This window comes from Tachypleus tridentatus, chromosome 6, assembly GCF_004210375.1.
Source record: "Tachypleus tridentatus isolate NWPU-2018 chromosome 6, ASM421037v1, whole genome shotgun sequence".
Classification (NCBI taxonomy): domain Eukaryota; kingdom Metazoa; phylum Arthropoda; class Merostomata; order Xiphosura; family Limulidae; genus Tachypleus; species Tachypleus tridentatus.
The window spans coordinates 18579814-18598350 of record NC_134830.1 but is presented as its reverse complement, the minus strand read 5'-3'; the positions used below and the strand labels follow the sequence as shown (position 1 = coordinate 18598350).

General features: G+C 33.9%; 1 long non-coding RNA gene across 5 annotated transcripts; it reads left to right on the top strand.

The window, feature by feature from the left end:
* The first annotated feature begins 395 nt into the window (after positions 1 to 395).
* LOC143252028 (uncharacterized) lies at positions 396 to 17355 on the top strand. 5 transcript variants are annotated; one of them, XR_013028793.1, is made up of 3 exons: positions 459 to 872; positions 10423 to 10716; positions 12359 to 13007. It is a non-coding gene; the product is annotated as an uncharacterized LOC143252028 (long non-coding RNA). The 5 variants fall into 5 exon arrangements; XR_013028795.1 differs by lacking the exons at positions 10423 to 10716; positions 12359 to 13007 and adding an exon at positions 11496 to 12348 and having other exon boundaries at positions 396 to 872; XR_013028792.1 differs by lacking the exon at positions 12359 to 13007 and having other exon boundaries at positions 396 to 872; positions 10423 to 11486.
* Positions 17356 to 18537: the final 1182 nt, after the last annotated feature.

Here is an 18537-nt window from a genome sequence, read left to right as displayed (position 1 = left end):
GACAAGGACACGTGGATTAGAGGTACGAAAACACCTCCTGTTTAGAAGTACGAATGCGCTGCGTACCCACTGAAGATGTTAGATGAACTATGTCGTTTTGCAGTCTTTTATTCACATTACAAGTTTGTCGATTCTTCACACAAAGTTATATGATTGCGATTTTTTTAAATATAAATTCTCTATTTTTTTTGTCTAGATTCTTTGTGTTTACGCTCGATATTTACAAGTAGTTTAATATCAACAAATTTGGCGTAAGCCATTTGAGAAAAAAAAAAGTTGTTCCTAGTATTAAATAGAATAGATAAAGACACTCTGATGCTGGTTTCGTATTATTAACATGTGTTAACGTAACAGCAACCGAATGTGTGGGTTCCATCACATATGGGCGTTACCATTTTATTTAATAGTTGTCAGCACCCCTACTGTAAAAAAAAAGTTTACAGCATGTGTGTGAATAATCGTGACTAAAGGGTTTCTCACGTGGTTCATTGCGGATGTTGGTAGTTCGTCTCGTTTTATACCGCTACATTCAGCAGAATCTGATTATACATTTTTGTAAAACTGAAATGGAAAGCATCAGCTGACTATAAAATATAAAATTAAAAGAAACTCTGAAAAGTTTAATTCGAAATAATATTTAAAGCAAAATTTAACTTTAAATCGTTTTCGTCTAGTTCATCTAATGAACACGTACAAGGGGTATTTATAATTCTTGTTCGTATTTTGTGTTGGGTGTGGTTAAATGGCCAGCGTACCAACCAGTGATTTCATGGCTGGCATTTCAATACAAAATAAAATACGTGCCGCTGTTTCGGACCATAAGAGTGACTGTCAAATTCATCTGTTTGGTGAGAGTAGCTCAAAAGTTGACGGTAGGTACTGTTGATTAGTTGCTTATTATCAAGTCTATCACATTAAATTAAAAATGGTTAATGCAAATATCTAAAATAAAACAACACAAAAACTTTTTAATCGCCCAGCGTCTGGGTATCCAACTCCAGGAATGACATCCCAGAATCATCCTGCGTTAGGTTATTTATTGTTTTTTGTCGACCATGAAACATGCAACTTTAAATAAAATGTTGAAAACTTTGAAAACTTAAATTTTCAATGGCTTTTTCAAGGTTGTTTTATGTCGTAGTTGGCCTATGTCACGTTTTTATAAATATATAGGTTGTGTGCATGTTCATCACGGTATGTAAAACTGATTCTTTGTCGTGGTTCTTACAGACGTGATAAAAAGAACTATGGATACGATTACAGAAGCTGTGATCCAATCAGACGATTCTGTTTTCTCAATTCAATTTTTTGCTCCGTAATCCTTAAAACTCTCTCTTTTTTCTTTCTTTTTCTTTTTAACTTTTTCGTTTGAGAAACGAAGGCACAATTATCTACACATGCTTTAACGGCTAAGTTGCTATGATTAAGATTAACATAGCCTGACTACGACATGAATACATGAAGCCTGCGATACTTCAATTATATTGTTATTTATAAATAAAAAAACTACACATGTGTTCATATAAATGTGAATATTTTATTATTTTAATAAATCTGTATTTTTAATACGAAGTGTACATAAGCCGTATATATAATCCACCAGATGGCACGATAAGCATATTAGCATCTACAATACCTAACTCTTGATAATTACCAGTGCCAACCTAGCCTTGAATATCGGTTGTCAAGGTTAAAAATTTAAGACACAAGCATAAAACGAAAAAACTTCAAGTGTAGCGACGCGGAAGACCATCACCCCTGTAACGCACACATTTTAGCCTTGAGCAGATAATTAACTAGAGATTTGAAGCCCATCCTGATTTTACGGAATGAGAAGTTATCTTAAAGAAAAAAGAGAGTTAAAACGGCTAAAAACGAGGTTTTAGAATGAGAACCTACACCGTCATTACGTTTCACTACGCTAACGTGGCGACATCAAGTGATAAAAAACACTGCTTTCATGCAGACTAACCCTTTGTGTATAATAACAATAATTAACGTAATGCGTTGAAGTGACTTTAGGTTGATTTGCAGGATGAAACAGGAAAGTGGGTGTTAAAAGAAATGTTCAAATGATACGATTGTTTGTTTGCTATAACTACTGATATTGCTGCTAGTGTAAATAGTTTTTGAAGAGGTGAAAAGTGGTTTCTCGATGTTTATTTTCTTTGCAGTATAAAAACACAGTTAGAACAATTAGATCATATCACAGTTGTGTTTTCTTATTTCCAATATATATATATATATATGGGTATATTATTTGCACTTTGATCAAAATAACTTTTTTAGAAGAATGTAATATCAACTAAGTCTTTCTAAAGGATGGTCAGTAGTATCCGATATATTACAAAATTCAAATAAAATTTGAAAATTAAAAAGAATGGGTAATAACATCGAAATTCAAAACTATAAGGTTATGAACGATTATATCACATACTTTTATTAACATTATTTTACAATTCACTAAAGCACAGCCCGGTATGGCCAAGTGGTTAAGGCACTCGATTCGTAGTTCGCGGGTTCGAATCCCCATCGCACCAACCATGCTCGCCCTTTCAACCGTGGAGGCGTTATAATGTTACAGTCAATCCCATTATTCGTTGGTAAAAGAGTAGCCCAAGAGGTGGCGGTGGTTAGCCTCCTTCCCTCTAGTCTTACGCTACTAAATTAGTGGTGTCTAGCGCAGATAGCCCTCGTGTAGCTTTGAGCGAAATTCAAACACTAAAGCACGTCCATTTTATAAACAACTAAGTTAAAACATAACAAAACAATGTCCAACTCCGCAAATAGCACTGCAAGCTTACCTAGTTAATTGCTACGATATTAGATTGTTGTTGTGTTTGCATTTTTTATTTATAATTATGGTTTACAAAATCATTATTGTATACTTGTTGGTCCGTATTACGCATGTTACGTTTGAAGAAGTTTTATTTTGCCCTGTTTGTGTTTTACATTGTACATTCAACGATATTTCACACAAAACTATTGTCTTTTTTTTTTGTCATTTTCTTAAGATTTATTGTGCGCGAATGATAGGAAGCGGTCTTTTCTACTGGTAAATCAGGAGACACCTTGAGAGTGTGTATAATCCATCAGTTTTGCAGTGGAATGACCAACAATAAAGTAGATAAGTAGAAAATGCATAAGCTTGCAGAATCTTCTGCTGTTGCTAGATCACAAAAGAGTATAACAGAAATTTTAGGAGTCACTTCAAATTATCTCTACTCTTATTTGTGTTCCGTCAAAGTTCCAACAAGATGACCAAAAAAGAAACCAACCTCACTAACAAAATTAGGAAGATGAGGCTCAGCTGGACCAAAGAGCATGCTGACTGGACCAAAGCAATGTGGAGCAAAGTGACTTTCTCAGATAAATCAAAGTTCCTTCTGTACGGATTTGATGGTTTTGTATGATTTCGATGTGAAGAAGAGTTTCATTCAGTGGGTTTGAATATAACTGTGAAGCATCCACAGGGTTAAATTATATGGGAGTGCATCTCTGACTATGGTGTGGTATGCCTTTCATCCAGTGGGTTTGAATATAACTGTGAAGCATCCACAGGGTTAAATTATATGGGAGTGCATCTCTGACTATGGTGTGGTATGCCTGCATTTTGCGAAAAGTGTTGTTAATAACTACATATACTATAAAATCCTTGAATCCTGGTTAAAGCCAACAATTCAGTGAAGTTTTCTAATGTACATTTCAGGATAACTTTGTTCCTAGCCACAGAGCTAAAAAGGTTGATAATGTTCATGCATTTTAAACAGTAGACGTGAAATAAATAGATAATTTTGCTCTGAGTGTATTAAAAAGACATCTTAAGTTTTATTTTAATTGCTTCGTATGAAGGACTCAATACCGATCAAGAAACAGTCCAGATCTTAACCCTATCGAAAACTGTTAGACAACAATATGTAACAAAATGCGAAATAAGAAACCGAGAAGTACCACTGAACTGCATGAAGTCCTGATCTGTGTTTGGCATCATAAACTCTTCTCTGCTTACACTCTCTTCCTAGTGCATTTACTACATGGCAATACCAAACAGATATCAAAGCCAGAGGGGCACAGTCAAATATTAAAACAAGAAACTGACTCAGTGGCTACGTTTTGTCATTTAAACTAGTTGCGTTATTTTAAAGTCTAAGTTTGCTTTCTCAGAGAGCAATTTTGTATTTTTCTAGTAGTTATTGATCATTTTCTGTAATACGTTTTTCGCAGTTGGTTTGTTAATAAGTGAATATACGTATTTAAATGACTGAAGTACGAATTAGTTAACACTACACAATGTCCAAAACTATTTGACACTAGTTCTGACATTTCCACAGTGCATGATGTCGTACAAACTTACAGGAACCGTGAAATGTGTATAAACAATTGGTTGATGCAATAATTTATTTTACAATTCTGTAACTCTAACAGATTTTACAGATCTACAGATAGATTGACACATTCTGCAGACATATCCAATAAAGGTGCTGTGTTTTCCTCCATTTTTGTCATTTTTATTGCTTAGTGTATTGAATATTCTTTTCATCGTGTTTATAAATTTTGTTCAGTCTCTATCTCACAATTAGATCAAAATTTAGGCAATTCAGTTTATTTCTATAACTGTCCCCGCTAGTACAGCGGTAAGTTTGCGGATTTAAAACGCTAAGATCAGGGATTCGATTCCCCTTGGTGGGCTTAGCAGATAGCCCTATGTGGTTTTGCTATAAGAAAACAACGCACAAACACACATTTCTACTCCACCTGTCGAGGAAAACGGTTTATCTTGAAGTACCACAATATATTTCATTGCTAAGTCAGAACTGAAGTATCTAATGCATAATCCAATAGTTCTAACTCACGTGTATCAACAGTCATTCCAAGTTTAAACTCGAGAGAGATAAATCCCAGCTCATACTAATTTGTTAAGGTATTCGTACCTACTCCTGAAACGAATATGATCTCCTTATAGGGAAATATCATGTACAAAGTCAAGTAATTACAAATAACAATTGTTATTAATTTATCTGTTGTCTAAGTTGGAAAATTTTCGCAGATTTCTGACTTTCTACATTCTATTTATACGGAATTCTAACTAAATACAGACATGCAGAATACCTGTCTTTAAATATACTTTATCATTACTCTTTAATATTTATATTAATGTTGTATTAGCTTTTCTTCTTGCTTTTGTTTTCCTAGTCTGGGGGCCATTTTCAGCCAGTACTTTAAATATGTTGTTTCTTTGTTTTATTTCGCGAAAAGTTATACGAGGGCTATTTGCGCTAGCCATTCTTAATTTAGCAGTGATAGACTAGAGTGAAGGCAACTAGCCAACACCACTCACCGTCAACTAGTTTAATGTCCTGACGGTTAAAAGGGCGAACAGGTTCAGTGGCGGGGATTCGAACCCGCCGCCCTCAGATTACGAGTCGAGTCCCCTTATCACCATGTTATACCAGGCCTCTTTAAAACTCAAATGTTAAAATGTGTAATGGCATTACAGCTATACAAGCAGGTAAAAACTATTAAAACACAAAGGCTTCAGCACCTACTTAGTATTAATGTAAACAGAATAAATTAAATCCAGTAAATTAAATAGTTTTATAAACACACAACCTGTTTATAAAATAAAATTATAGAACAGGGAATCAAGGTAAGTTTTAAATGAGAAATAGAAACAAGAAACCACAAGGAACATTAATCACAAAACCAAAACAATGACTAGTGAACGTTTAAATTTAGAATTATTACTCTTAAAAGGAAAACTGTAGAGTAAATATAACCAAAGTTACATGGTGAAACTAAACTTAGTAAAACACAGCATCAGTTAATTACAATACAAAACAAAAGGAAACTTGTGGTAAAATCGAACCACAAAATTATTTAAAAAGAACGAGCTAACAACAAACTATGTATACAACATTTCTTCACATTTGTGCCCTGATATGGACTGCATAGATACTGGGTCATATGAATTTTCATACTTCAAGCCTAAATCATCAGAGATATATGACTATCACCATAAGCACAGTATTCACTGATCTACTCACACTGATGTTCAATTGTTTGCTTGTTTTGAAATTCGCGCAAAGCTACACCAGGGCTATCTGCGCTAGCCGTCCCTAATTTAGCAGTGTAAGACTAGAGGGAAGTCAACTAATCATCGCCACTCACCACCAACTCTTGGACTACTCTTTTACCAACTAATAGTGAGATTGACCGTCATAATATAACGCCTCCACAGCTGAAAGGGCGAGCATGTTTGGTGTGATTCTAACTCGCGACCCTCAGATTACGAGTCGAATGCCTTAATTACCTGGCCATGCCGGGCCGTTCATGTTCAATTATCAACATTAGCGATGTATTCGATTGAGGTTTCTCCAAGCCAGTTAGTGATTCATATTTCTCTCTTTGGTGCAATAGAGTCAAACAGTCCACAAGGCTCATAATTCAATCAACAAGTTATTTTGAAAAGTATTTAAAGATGTTTGAAGGATGTTGACCTATTAATTTATTAATAATCTACATAATTTATGGAATCAGGTAGACAGAGGAGCATGATAAGAAATTTTCCTTCAAATTCATCCAAGAAATGCTGAACTCTATTAAAATTTTTCTGGTCTTAAGAGACATCTGATTTGTCAATCACGTTTCTCACTTGTTCAGAAATCATGCTGAGGTAAGATATCACATCCATTTGGCCTCATTAAGTGGTTCAGGGTATGGTAAAAACACATTCCTTAAGTTATGACTTCACCACCAAAAGCATTAACAGTTGGGGTTACACAAGAGGAGATCGAATAATTCTTCTTCCACCTTTGTTAAAACGGACCAACCATGACTTATCGGACCACATCATATTTTACCAGTCTTCGATATTGCAAATGAAGTATTTTCTTATTACAAGTGCAGATCAGTGATTTATGCAAAGGTTTCCTATAATTTACCTTTTCTAGAATTCAAAGTCTCAAGAATATGTTTGCCATGCAGAGTAACCCAGGAAGGGGAGGGATCCTGGTGGCTGAGTAGTGCAAATGCTACATGCTTGGATAATTGCAACACAGCACTTTGTCTTTGAATTTCTGTAGATGGGAACATTCGGCTTGTCATTTGTGGCAACTGTGTGTGAATTTTGTACCAACATAATGCTCTCATTGCTACACTGTACTCAATGTTTTGACTTTTTGACAGTCTAGCACATTTTCTCATAGATGGACACGCTAGGCACTAATCTGTTTTTTTTTTCTTTCGGATAAAAACAACAAACACCATTACCATTAAGTAAATACAATCCAAAACTCTATGGACACTGTCTCCACTTAACAAACCTGTACCCCAGCTTTTGGTTTTCCATTCCTTATCTTACATATCTCTTGGTGAGATGGTAATATGCCTTCTCTTTTTAAAATAACAACAACAAATTTTAGCGGTTCTTTCTAGATCTCCAAAGTCAGTCAAAAAGTTACAATCTAGGAGCCTGCTAGTTAAAACGTCATTACCATGAGACAGTGAACTCCAGTTGAAATCAAAAGCCATTAGGTGAATACCCATTAAAATAAACCTACACAGCTTTGAATCCAAGAGGAGTAATCAAATCTTTATTCACATCTCAGACCCAGATAATATTGTTTAACTTTTCACTTATGGATTTAGCTAATAGACAAACCTCTAGAAAATAACAGAATAACTGAGCTAATTAAGATGTGTGTGTTAACTTCTATCTCAGCTCACTCACTCATGAGTGTTAAGGCATGTAACTTGCAATGAAAAGTCGTACCTCATATCATTAACCATTGTTTTTAAATCAGAAGTATGTGCACTTTAAAGGATCTCATTATAGATCGTTAATCTGTACTTATTACAGCAGCTAAGACCATGAAAACATTGAATGAATTATACTATGACAACTGTTTTAGATTCCAATCGTTCTTTCTCCAGGTCGTGTTTCAAATGGATTGAAAAGTAGAAGATACAAACCTTTGATACTCTCAATAACATCTCATACCCTGAAAAAAGAAGCTGCTGATATATCTTCCAAGAGAAATTTATGTTGATACACTCTGTTGCACTGTAATAACATGGATCAATATCTCTGTTGGGCCTCTAGATCGTTTCTTCAACCAAGTTTGTATTGTATTGCTATCTGTGAATGAAAAGATGAATAAATACACATCTACGTCTATTCCTACTAGTAATACCAATAACTAAGTAGGGCCAGCCCAAACAGAAGATCTCTTCAGCTAGATATTCTCGATCTTGTGGTTTTTATGTAAATTTGTAAAAAAGCAACTTCCAGATTTACGACTTTGGCATATTCTCATCTCTTTATCGAACCTTGAAACTATCTGAATAAAAATTAAACATAAATCAAGATCGTTTCTCTAATACAGGGCATCTTTTTATTATTAAAATGCTTATGGCAGAATGTGAAGGTTCCTCATAATAAAGGGCATCTATTTGCATGGGATGTATTACCATTTACATATATTTATTCATAATTTTAGTAGAGAGATTATTCTTAGTCAGGGTAGAATGAACACTATCTTTATTTTCCATAGGATTTGAGGATTTGGACTACCTCAAGGATATATTTTGAGGGTAACTTTTTCAAATTGAGATCAGTGCCATAACTGAATAGCTTCTAAGACTGTAAACAATTTCTATGTTAATGCCTTTTAGATCTTATGTCAAATTAAATTATGAAGTACATTAGACAGAAGCTCCAAAGTACATTCAATACACTGTTTGAGCGGACTACTGTAATACACGCAGTTTAATTTTTCTCCTTTAAAGATGACCATTTGCATGTATTTTTGTCATAAGCATGAGTTGCTCCACGAACCCGAGCTCCATCTAAAAGTTCTTAGAACTTCCTTTGATAATGAGTTGTCTTTTATTCCAGAAGCTTAAAATCAAGCATAAGAAACACTGATATCCTTTTTTACACCTCTTGTTGAGTGAGTAGGTGTCCTATGCTCAAGATATGTCATGTTCTTGGATAGGGATTCTGCATGGAAAATGTTTGACTCGCATCTCTCCAGCTGAAAGTTTGTAGACAACCTTATAAGCTTTTGTTTCACTTTAGATGTATGAAACCTACAGCATCCAACCTGACAATGTGTCTTTATGTCAGTATGTTATGCCTTTTTGCAAATATATGGTATTTTATCTCATTATTTGTCTTTCGTATTCACTGCATGATGCTAATAATTTTGATAATCAACCCATCCTACCATGTGTATTGTTACCATTATCATTTTGATATTTCTCCTCAAGGTGTTCAAATCCTCCTTTCATGAATACCTCTCAAAATGTCTTTACGATTCAATTTTTACGGATATTTTGAAATCAAATGTCTCTATGGTATCTGCCATGGTAAGTTGCACACTATTGTTGCTCACAGTATTCTTTGCATGGGCTGTGTTCACTCCTGAGTTGTATGCAATCTTACTTGCCCTGGATTATATGCAGAGATTTAAAATGAATATATGAAAATGATTATGGATATACAAATTGCAAGTCACGTGACAACTATAGCTAATGAAATGCCACGGTTAATTGGAAAACAATAGAACTACTTGTTAAAATGGTTTAGCATTTCGTCCAGACTTAAAGTATTCATATAATCAGATCATAAGGATATGTTAATATAAAGATTTATACTTGCTAAGGTTGGGATATCTTTTGTAATTAATGGCATTTAAAAAAAGTAATATGGATGAACCTAGAACACCAAGACCATAGAAAAAGAGACCTGTAAGAAGTCGTACCCAGCCTTACGAAGCATGTTGCGGCAGGTGAGAATCCATGAACACAAAAAACAACGGCAAAAGTTGTCCACGTGCCCCAAGCAGCATTATGTAACATAATCAAGAAATAACTCTTTCCAGAAAGTAATAAAAGTATATTTCCACAAAATATTTCCACAACACATCTATAGAATTATTCTTTAAAAAACAGCACTGATCAACTTTACATATGCAACATTTACAGATCTCTTTGTTATTGGACTGTTGAAATCAGCGATGAAAACTAATTAGATAGATTATGGAAAGCTAATAGAAAAAAAAAAAAGAGACGTGCTTTTTACATAATATCATTACGATGGAACATTTTACAATGGAAACTACACCGTAGCGTTGTTGTCAAAATGCATAGTCGTCACAGCACAAGTATATACTGAGACAGGGACTGTAATGTTAGGGTGAGGTACCAAAATCATTTTGATATAACGTACACAACCTTGTATAAAAGCCAGTGATAAATTACATTTAGTAATGTTTTAATGTTCTAAGCATTAACATAATATGTTTACATCTGTAAAACTACATGTATGTTCATATGGCTTACTTTGGAAGTCTTGAAATGGATTTGTATTAGTGTTGGAAATAAATGGATCATTTTTCATTATAATATGTTGTTTTACAGTTTTTGAAGATTCCTGACTATATTGGCATCCAAGGGGAAGAAGCTGGTTGAAATTTTGATTATTTTACATTTATATTTCAAGCCTGCCATCGAGGCTAGATTTTTCTCCAAGTGACAGATAATATGGAGTAACAAAAAACGTAAACTTTAAAACAAAATTACTCATCATATCATCCACACCAGGTGCAAATCCACCACTGCTTTAAAGGGTTTGTTGTTAGGGCTTGACAAACTGGATAGATTTCAACTATTTGTTATTTTCGTCTTCTCTTCTATCTCGCTGTTTTTTGTATTGTAAGTTCCTTCATGTGAAAATCTAATGGTTATCATATTAAACATTCTACTGTATTGTGCGAGATTAATCAATATATGTCGTTGTTCCTTTTAAAAACATGATAGTTATCAATTAAAGATTTAAAATGCTCATCCATAATTAATTAATCATTCTTAATGTCCTTTACATTGGTAATCTGGTAGTTATCACCTATAATATTCAAACTTTTCATGTGTGATCAAACTGCATGTGATGTTACCATTCGTATAGGTTATCGCCTTCAATATTAAAATGTTTTGAGTGTAAGTGTACACATAACATTACCCTTGTTATTGGTAGCCTGGAGTTGTCATCTGTAGTATTTAAGGTTTTATGTGTACGTGTGTATGTGACATGACGTTTCTTCTTGTGACATGTCAGCCGTAATCTCCGTCCTAAAGAGTTATTGTGCACAAATGTATTTTGACATTTACCTCCTTGATAGCACAATAATTATTATGTCCATCCTTAAAAGTTTTTGTGTAAGTGCATATAATAATTTATCCCTAATTTTATGTTGTAATGATTTATGTTGTATGGTAACATTGATAAAAGAGTTCCTTTTTGCATTCTGATTTTCGTTGCTTTGTAAGTATCAGCTATCTGTGTTAAAGGATATTAACTATGCATATATTATAATGTGTCACATTCCTTATTAGTATAAGAGTGATTGCTTTCAAGAAAAGATATATTTATATATGTAACATTATTACTCACATGTTAAATTGTCTGTTTGTTTATTTTTGAATTTCGTGCAAAGCTACTCGAGGGCTATCTGCGCTAACCGTCCCTAATTGAACAACGTAAGACTAGAGGAAAGGCAGCTAGTCATCATCACCCACCGCCAACTCTTGGGCTACTCTTTTACCAACGAATAGTTGGATTGGCCGTCACATTATAACTGTAGTGAGGTAACACAGTAAAGATAAATCTCCCCTTATATTTGTATTGGAATGACCATCAGTGACGTGAGTAATAGATTACACTAATAGGTATGACGCCATAGAACCTGCTATTCAATGGTAAGCCTTGTAGTTTAGAATGTATAGATCTTCAGCTTAATAGCTACACTGATTTACAACTAACTTTGAAGTGAAGTACTCTACTCTGATCAGTGAACTCGTAACTTTGATTGTGTTCCAAGATATAAAGATTTTTCTTTGCAACACCGTGTGCAATCTCTCTCTTGTGTAAAGTGAACATCAGAATCCAAAATTACCTTTTGATGTACCTCTTCAACAAGCCTCTTGTTGTTTGAGAGAACTACCTGAAAGGTATGTTTGAGAATACTACAAGCATTCTGCCAAAATATCAAACATAAGACCTCGTAATGTGTTCTGATGAGAAATTTGCTAATATTATTTGTTTGTAAAAGTGTATCTAGTTGCATGTTGTATCCATTTGCTAGTTATATAGACAAATATTACAAAGTAATGCTTATAATTGTTTCGTATTAGTTGTGTTTAATGTATTTCAGTAAAACCATAATTTAATCAACTTGTAATTATTCTCATACATGTTTAGGACATAAGTTAAGCATTTACAGCCATATTTCTCACAAATATGAGTTTTAAGGACTGTTGTTAACTTTTTGAACAATATTTTCATTTATTTTGTTTTTAGCTTGAAATTGCAGAAGACATTTATCAACTACGTAATGTTTAAAGACTTGACTTGGTTGAAGTTGTTCTTTACAATTCTACTGTACCAAATCCACTGTAAACCAAAGAAACTGAAATGTAAAGTTATACTAAGGATATAGCACTCAAACGTAGCCTTTACTCTCATTTATCGCACTAAGACAATTTGATCTAGTGATATAAAGCTGTCTTCATTGTCTGAATTGTATGAACTACGTAATGTAAAAATGTTTAAATTCTTTCTTACAGATGTTTTCTATGATGGATCACTAAAATCCTTATATCAAAGTTAAATAGACATATAGCATTGTTAAAAAGTCTGTTGTGATATTTGTCTAAACTAGTTCGTCACTTTATTAAAACCTATCTATCGTTTTAAACTTGTGCCTTACCTGAGCTAAAGATACAAATTAAATTTATCACCTTGTGTGAGGTAGCATCTGCAGAATCATAAAAGACTACGACAAGCACATTTACAAGCAGTCTAAGAGACGTGAGAAAATACAAGGATTTTGGAGCATTCATAGTAGACATGGCAGTAAGTATGTTTACATTTAGCAGGTGCCACAATTCCAAGGCAGTTTTGTTGGTATGCTTTTTTAAGACTTTACTCACTTGAGTTTATCGGCAAAGGGGGGAAAAAAAAGTAGCAAAATAGAATAGATATTGTTAGAGTAGACGGTAAAGCCCAATTGTTATCAACCAATACAGCAACTAACAGACGTTCATTGCAGAGTAATCTTCACCAATCTATAGACTCACGTTGAGAATTATATTAAAACAAATGGACAACAATTGTAGCAGATGATTGTGTAAATCATTGGACTCAGTTATGAATAAGACAAACAAACGAGTTGTGTCAAGAGCACAGCTATTGGATTTACAAGGACTAGACAATCCAGTGAATTACGCTTTAACTTTTTTGCACACGTGAAGAAAATGAATTTGACAAAAGCCAGACACAAGAATTATTCAGCCATTTTCTTTGGTCCCAGCTTCCCAGGCATTTGGTGGTGTAATTTTGGTTTGGGGAAAATTTTTCTGACATATCATCATGTGTATTTTGATGGGTATAGCTACTTCCAAGACGACAATGCTTCCATTCATCATGCCCAAATCATGCCCATGGTTTGACGAATGTGGCAGAGAATTCAGGCATCTTCTTTGGCCATTACAATCCCCATATCTGAATGCAACTGCGCACCTAATGAAATTGAAAAATACATTTGCCATCACTATCTTCTTTATTTCTCACTCCATAAAGTGCATACGATATTAATGACTTGATGATAAAACTCCCTTAGATATTTTATAACGCCTGGTCGATATTATGCCACGTCGTATCATGGTTGTTATTTGGGGAAAAGTGGCCCAGAGTGTTATTAGTAATATATCCCAATAAATTAGTTAGCTCATGTTACAAAGTGCTAAATAACATCTCCATTAAGCACTTTTAACAGTGGCAGGAAATTTATAGCTTCTTCTTATTTTACCCAAATATCTAACTTTAAAAATATATCATTCAACTTTATAGTCTAGGTGATGTTCTTAAAAAATGTAATGCAAGAGGCAAAATTTGTAATAAGCTGATTATGGAAATTGCTGTTGTTAAGCCTAATTTTCAACCTGCAGCTTATAATTCAGATAAATGCTAAATGTAATTGTGATTTTTCCGATTCTAAATCATCTAGACCTGAAACCTGTGATGGATATTTTGTTGAAGTATAGTAATTTAATTGAATATATTTTGAAACTGTATTAATGTGCAAAATTTAATTTCACAAAATGGTAACAATATATTTAAAAGACGCTAAAAGTTTGAAAAGTTTCGCAAATTTGTCATTTTACATTTATTTTTATACACAAAAAACATTGTGTTTAGACGTAATGCATAAAAAACTTACTATTATAAAGCTCTGTTAAAGTGGTTGCTATGAAGACTAAATACCTTCGTTTTCCATGATATAAGGTATTCATATAGCTGGCAATACAAGAGCATATAGTTGTGCCTAAAATTCCGTGGTTCTGCATTTGCAGATGCGATTTTGTACTAACTCGTCGTCAAAGATTATGAAATATGTCAATGCAGGTATCAGAAAGATTTAAAATTATCAAATTGAGGCTGGCTTTCCTCGGGTATTAAGTTTCTACTCCATCTCTACTCGTGCAGAAAATTCCATTTCATCATAATCTGAAGTTACATTTGAATTTTTTTTCTATAGCAGTGTCTTTAGTAGCAACATTTTCTTGTGAACCAGGGATGGCATCCAGCAAAAACACGTTGAACGTTGTCGGTGTACAGGAAACGACTTTCTTATCATCGCGATCTCGTGGCGACCGGCAGACAAATTAATATAAACCATAAAGGAAAGATCAAATTCGAACATTGCGTGAGTTGTTTGCGTGACATCAGTCGTGCCCATGGCAGTCGATATTAGAAAAATAATCATCTCGTTTTCCATACAGTAGCTACTGGAATCAAAAGTTTACAATACTTTATGTTACAAAATTGATTTTTGGAAATTTCTAGTTCAAAGACATGCACAATTACACCCTTGTGCAAATTAATTGAAACAAGACGGAAAATTACGATTTTTTCAATTTTTTGCGTTTTATTTCTGAGAATCAAAAAATTACTCACAAATTAATACATGATATGACCGCCTTTATTTTTCAGAAGATCATTAATCCGCTTTGGCATCGAGTCCACGAATTGACTGCAATATTTACTAATTTTTGGATCGCGGTACCACACCTCAATTATGGCCTCAATTAGCTTATCTTTCGTAGTACAGTCTTTTCCCCGAAGTCTGTCTTTACAAATCGCCCAAAGATTTTCAATAGGATTTAAGTCCGGAGAGTTTCCAGGCCAGTCCAGCACCTTTATTCGCAATGTAGTCATAAAATTCTTTACAAGTTTCGATGTGTAGCACGGAGCCAAATCTTGCTGAAAAATGCCAGATCCATCTGGAAATCTCTTTTTTCAATTCTGGAACAACTCTTCTCTGCTTCGATGTACTGTGGTCCTCGCATCATAACTTCTACGATATGTAAGCCTCCGACGCCATAGTAGCTGAAAAAGCCCCAAAAACTCTTCCTCAAGGGATGTTTTACGAACTGATTGATGTGAGATTCTCGAAGTTTCTCATCTGGAGATCTGCGAACACGAAGACTTCTTTGACCCTGTACGAAGAAATGAGTCTCGTCACTGAATAACACCTTCCTCCATTGTTCTTGTGTGCAGTTCTTGTATTTCAGACCCCATTGATACCGTTTTTTCTTCATTGAGTTGGTAAGAAGTTGTTTTTTGACTGGTCTCCTTGCCCTTCTAACGCAATTTCGAATGACGTAATATTCCTCAAAATTTCGTCATATATCCCAAAAATATATCGACCGTACTGCAAAACACAGCTAATGACGCGTCTGTGTGAAAAAATGACTATTAAAGGAAATCAGCGGGTCCAACGAGCCTACACCGGACACCATGCTGAAAATATTGTAAAATGACCATTTGTTTCAATTAATTTGCAGAAGGGTGTACATTTTTAACATCAACAATCCCCATAAAAAGTTTTTATTTCAATCTCAACTGATCTAAGACTGACAAAATCGATTTGGCAACCATATTGGCCACCATTTTGAATTCTGTACTTTAAAGCAAATTTTCAGCCTAGTAAAATCAATTTTCACAATAGGTAGTGTCAAATTACCATAAAACCACCTGTTTTTATCTTGTTGCGTGATTTGATACTTATACAGAGATGCCAATCATTACGATTTGAGCGTAATCATTACGATTTTGGTGCATACATTACGACTATACGCTCATACAGACAAATATTACGACTTGTTGCAACTCCCAAATTATTATATATTATATATGCCTATACAATAAAGTGATAAATTATTCCCCTTGAAAAGGGTGAAGAGAAAAATTCTAGTTAGATACAAATAAATTTTGATAATAAATAAAAGACATAGTCCAAATGGCTACTTGCGATAATCATGTTTGTGCTTGAAATAATAAAAAAAATATTTGTATCTCCGACGTCTACCAATAGTTTGAGTGCGGTACTTTTCCATACTGGGTACGTGGGGGAATCCATAGTTACGTCATCAGTGCTTGTCAGCCAATCAGCGCTCGCGTAGAGGGGTAGTTCTTGTTCTCTAAGCGGCATAGAAACACCAATGCGATCGTTCACAAGTTGGAAAAAAGAGGCCTCGTTCACCAGATTGTCTTGTTTCTGACAAATCTAAAAAGACTAAAACTGTGAAAGGGCTCTGTCTACAATCATTACGCTCAGTCATTTGAAATAATTGGCATCTCTGCTTATATTAATTTCTAAGCCCTTTTACAAAATTGTTGCATAAACTATTATAAATACTATGTATCACTGACACTATTACAAGTGAACCTAGAAAAATTTAAGCGTATTTATTTTTATTATTTGATGCTTCCAAGCCATCGTTTAATCTGCAAGTGAAGTAAAAAAATATGTAGATTGGAAATGGTATTACAAATATGTATTCACAGTAATACCATTACAAGTTTGTCATGTTGATAGATGACAAGGCTTACTTTGTAAGTTTTTACAATATACTATAAAGCTACAAAATATAGAAATTAAACAAAATTTTATAATATCCTTTGTTAAAAGTGCTTGTTAAACCAGATCAAGGTAAGACACTTTTTGAATGTAGCACTAGATAGTCAAACAATTGTGTACTTCTTTCTGTGACTTATCATCATACGATCACCTCTCTACAACGTAGCTCTCGTGTAGTTTGCTTCTCCGTCGCTGATTCTCTTTTCAATTTCGCTTATGGTGAATAAAGTCAATAAATCTTTAAATATATTAGGTTGAGGAATAATTCGTGAGCGTTTTTAAATAATTTCATTCAAGCATTACATGCAAGACTATACAATACTTCAATGCATGAACACATTACACCCAAAACATTTATTATGATACTTTATTTCATGTAATACCTAGGTATATAGTATGCATTGTTTTAAACGAAATTGCAAGAAATTAAATGCGAAAAGCAGATGGTGTCGAAAATGCCTGATTTTGTCCACTTGACATTCCATTTAATGAGCTGAAAATGAAAGCAAAAATTAAAGAATATGAAAATCAAACACACCATCTATTAGAGCAAAAAATTATCTACCAAATGACATGAAATATTTTGCGAAAGCGTTTCATTTATGAATATATTTATTTAACTTGAAAAAACGCTCACAAATTATTCCTCGACCCAATATGTATATAAAACTGTTCAATATTGTTCTTTATACAAATTTTGCTTCTTTAATGGGTACCCTCTGCTAGTTTTTATAAAATAGCTCACTTTTCCAAACAGACTGATTTTGAAATTAAATAAAAAATTATGCAAAGCTTTTACCTGGTGTCAAACAGTTTCACCTTTTGCAACGCTTGGAAAATACATAAGTCTAAATGTAAAATAAAAGTTAAGAAACGAAAACAAAAAAACTCTTAAATTTGAAGTTATTTGTCGTCTTTTCTTGAATGTGATATTATTTTAAGTTTATGCAAATCAAATGAAGCTACATATTATGGAATATTGTTTGTACGACTCTATTTTAAATTAGTAGAACACAGTAATTTAAGTGGGACCCAGTATTTTATTTAAATAAATTGAAGGTTTTCTGCTTATATTTAAATTCCTGGTTTTTGACGAAAAATGAAAAATATAACAACTGAAAACGATGGCATTTACAGTAATGAGCTTTTATAAAGATTACTTCATGAAAATGTTTTGAATTATGTCGTTATTTATATAATTTTCGTTTGTATGATAAGGTAAGTTTACGCGCGTCCCAAAAATTTCAAGATTTTCTTATCCCAATTCATGCATCGTTATATACTTTTAATTTTTCAACAAGTGAGTGGCCTGGTATGGCTAGGTGGCTAGGACACTCAATCTACAACTCCTGGGTTTGAAACCCCGTCCCATCAAACATGCTCTTCATTTCAGCCATGAGGATGTTATAATATTACGGTCACTTCCATTAGTCATTGATAAAAGAGTAGCTCAAAAATTGGTTATGGATGGTGATGGTTGGCTGCTTTCCTTCTGGTCTCTCAGTGTTCAATGAGGGATGGCTAGCGGGAAATTCAACCCAGTCAACACCTATCA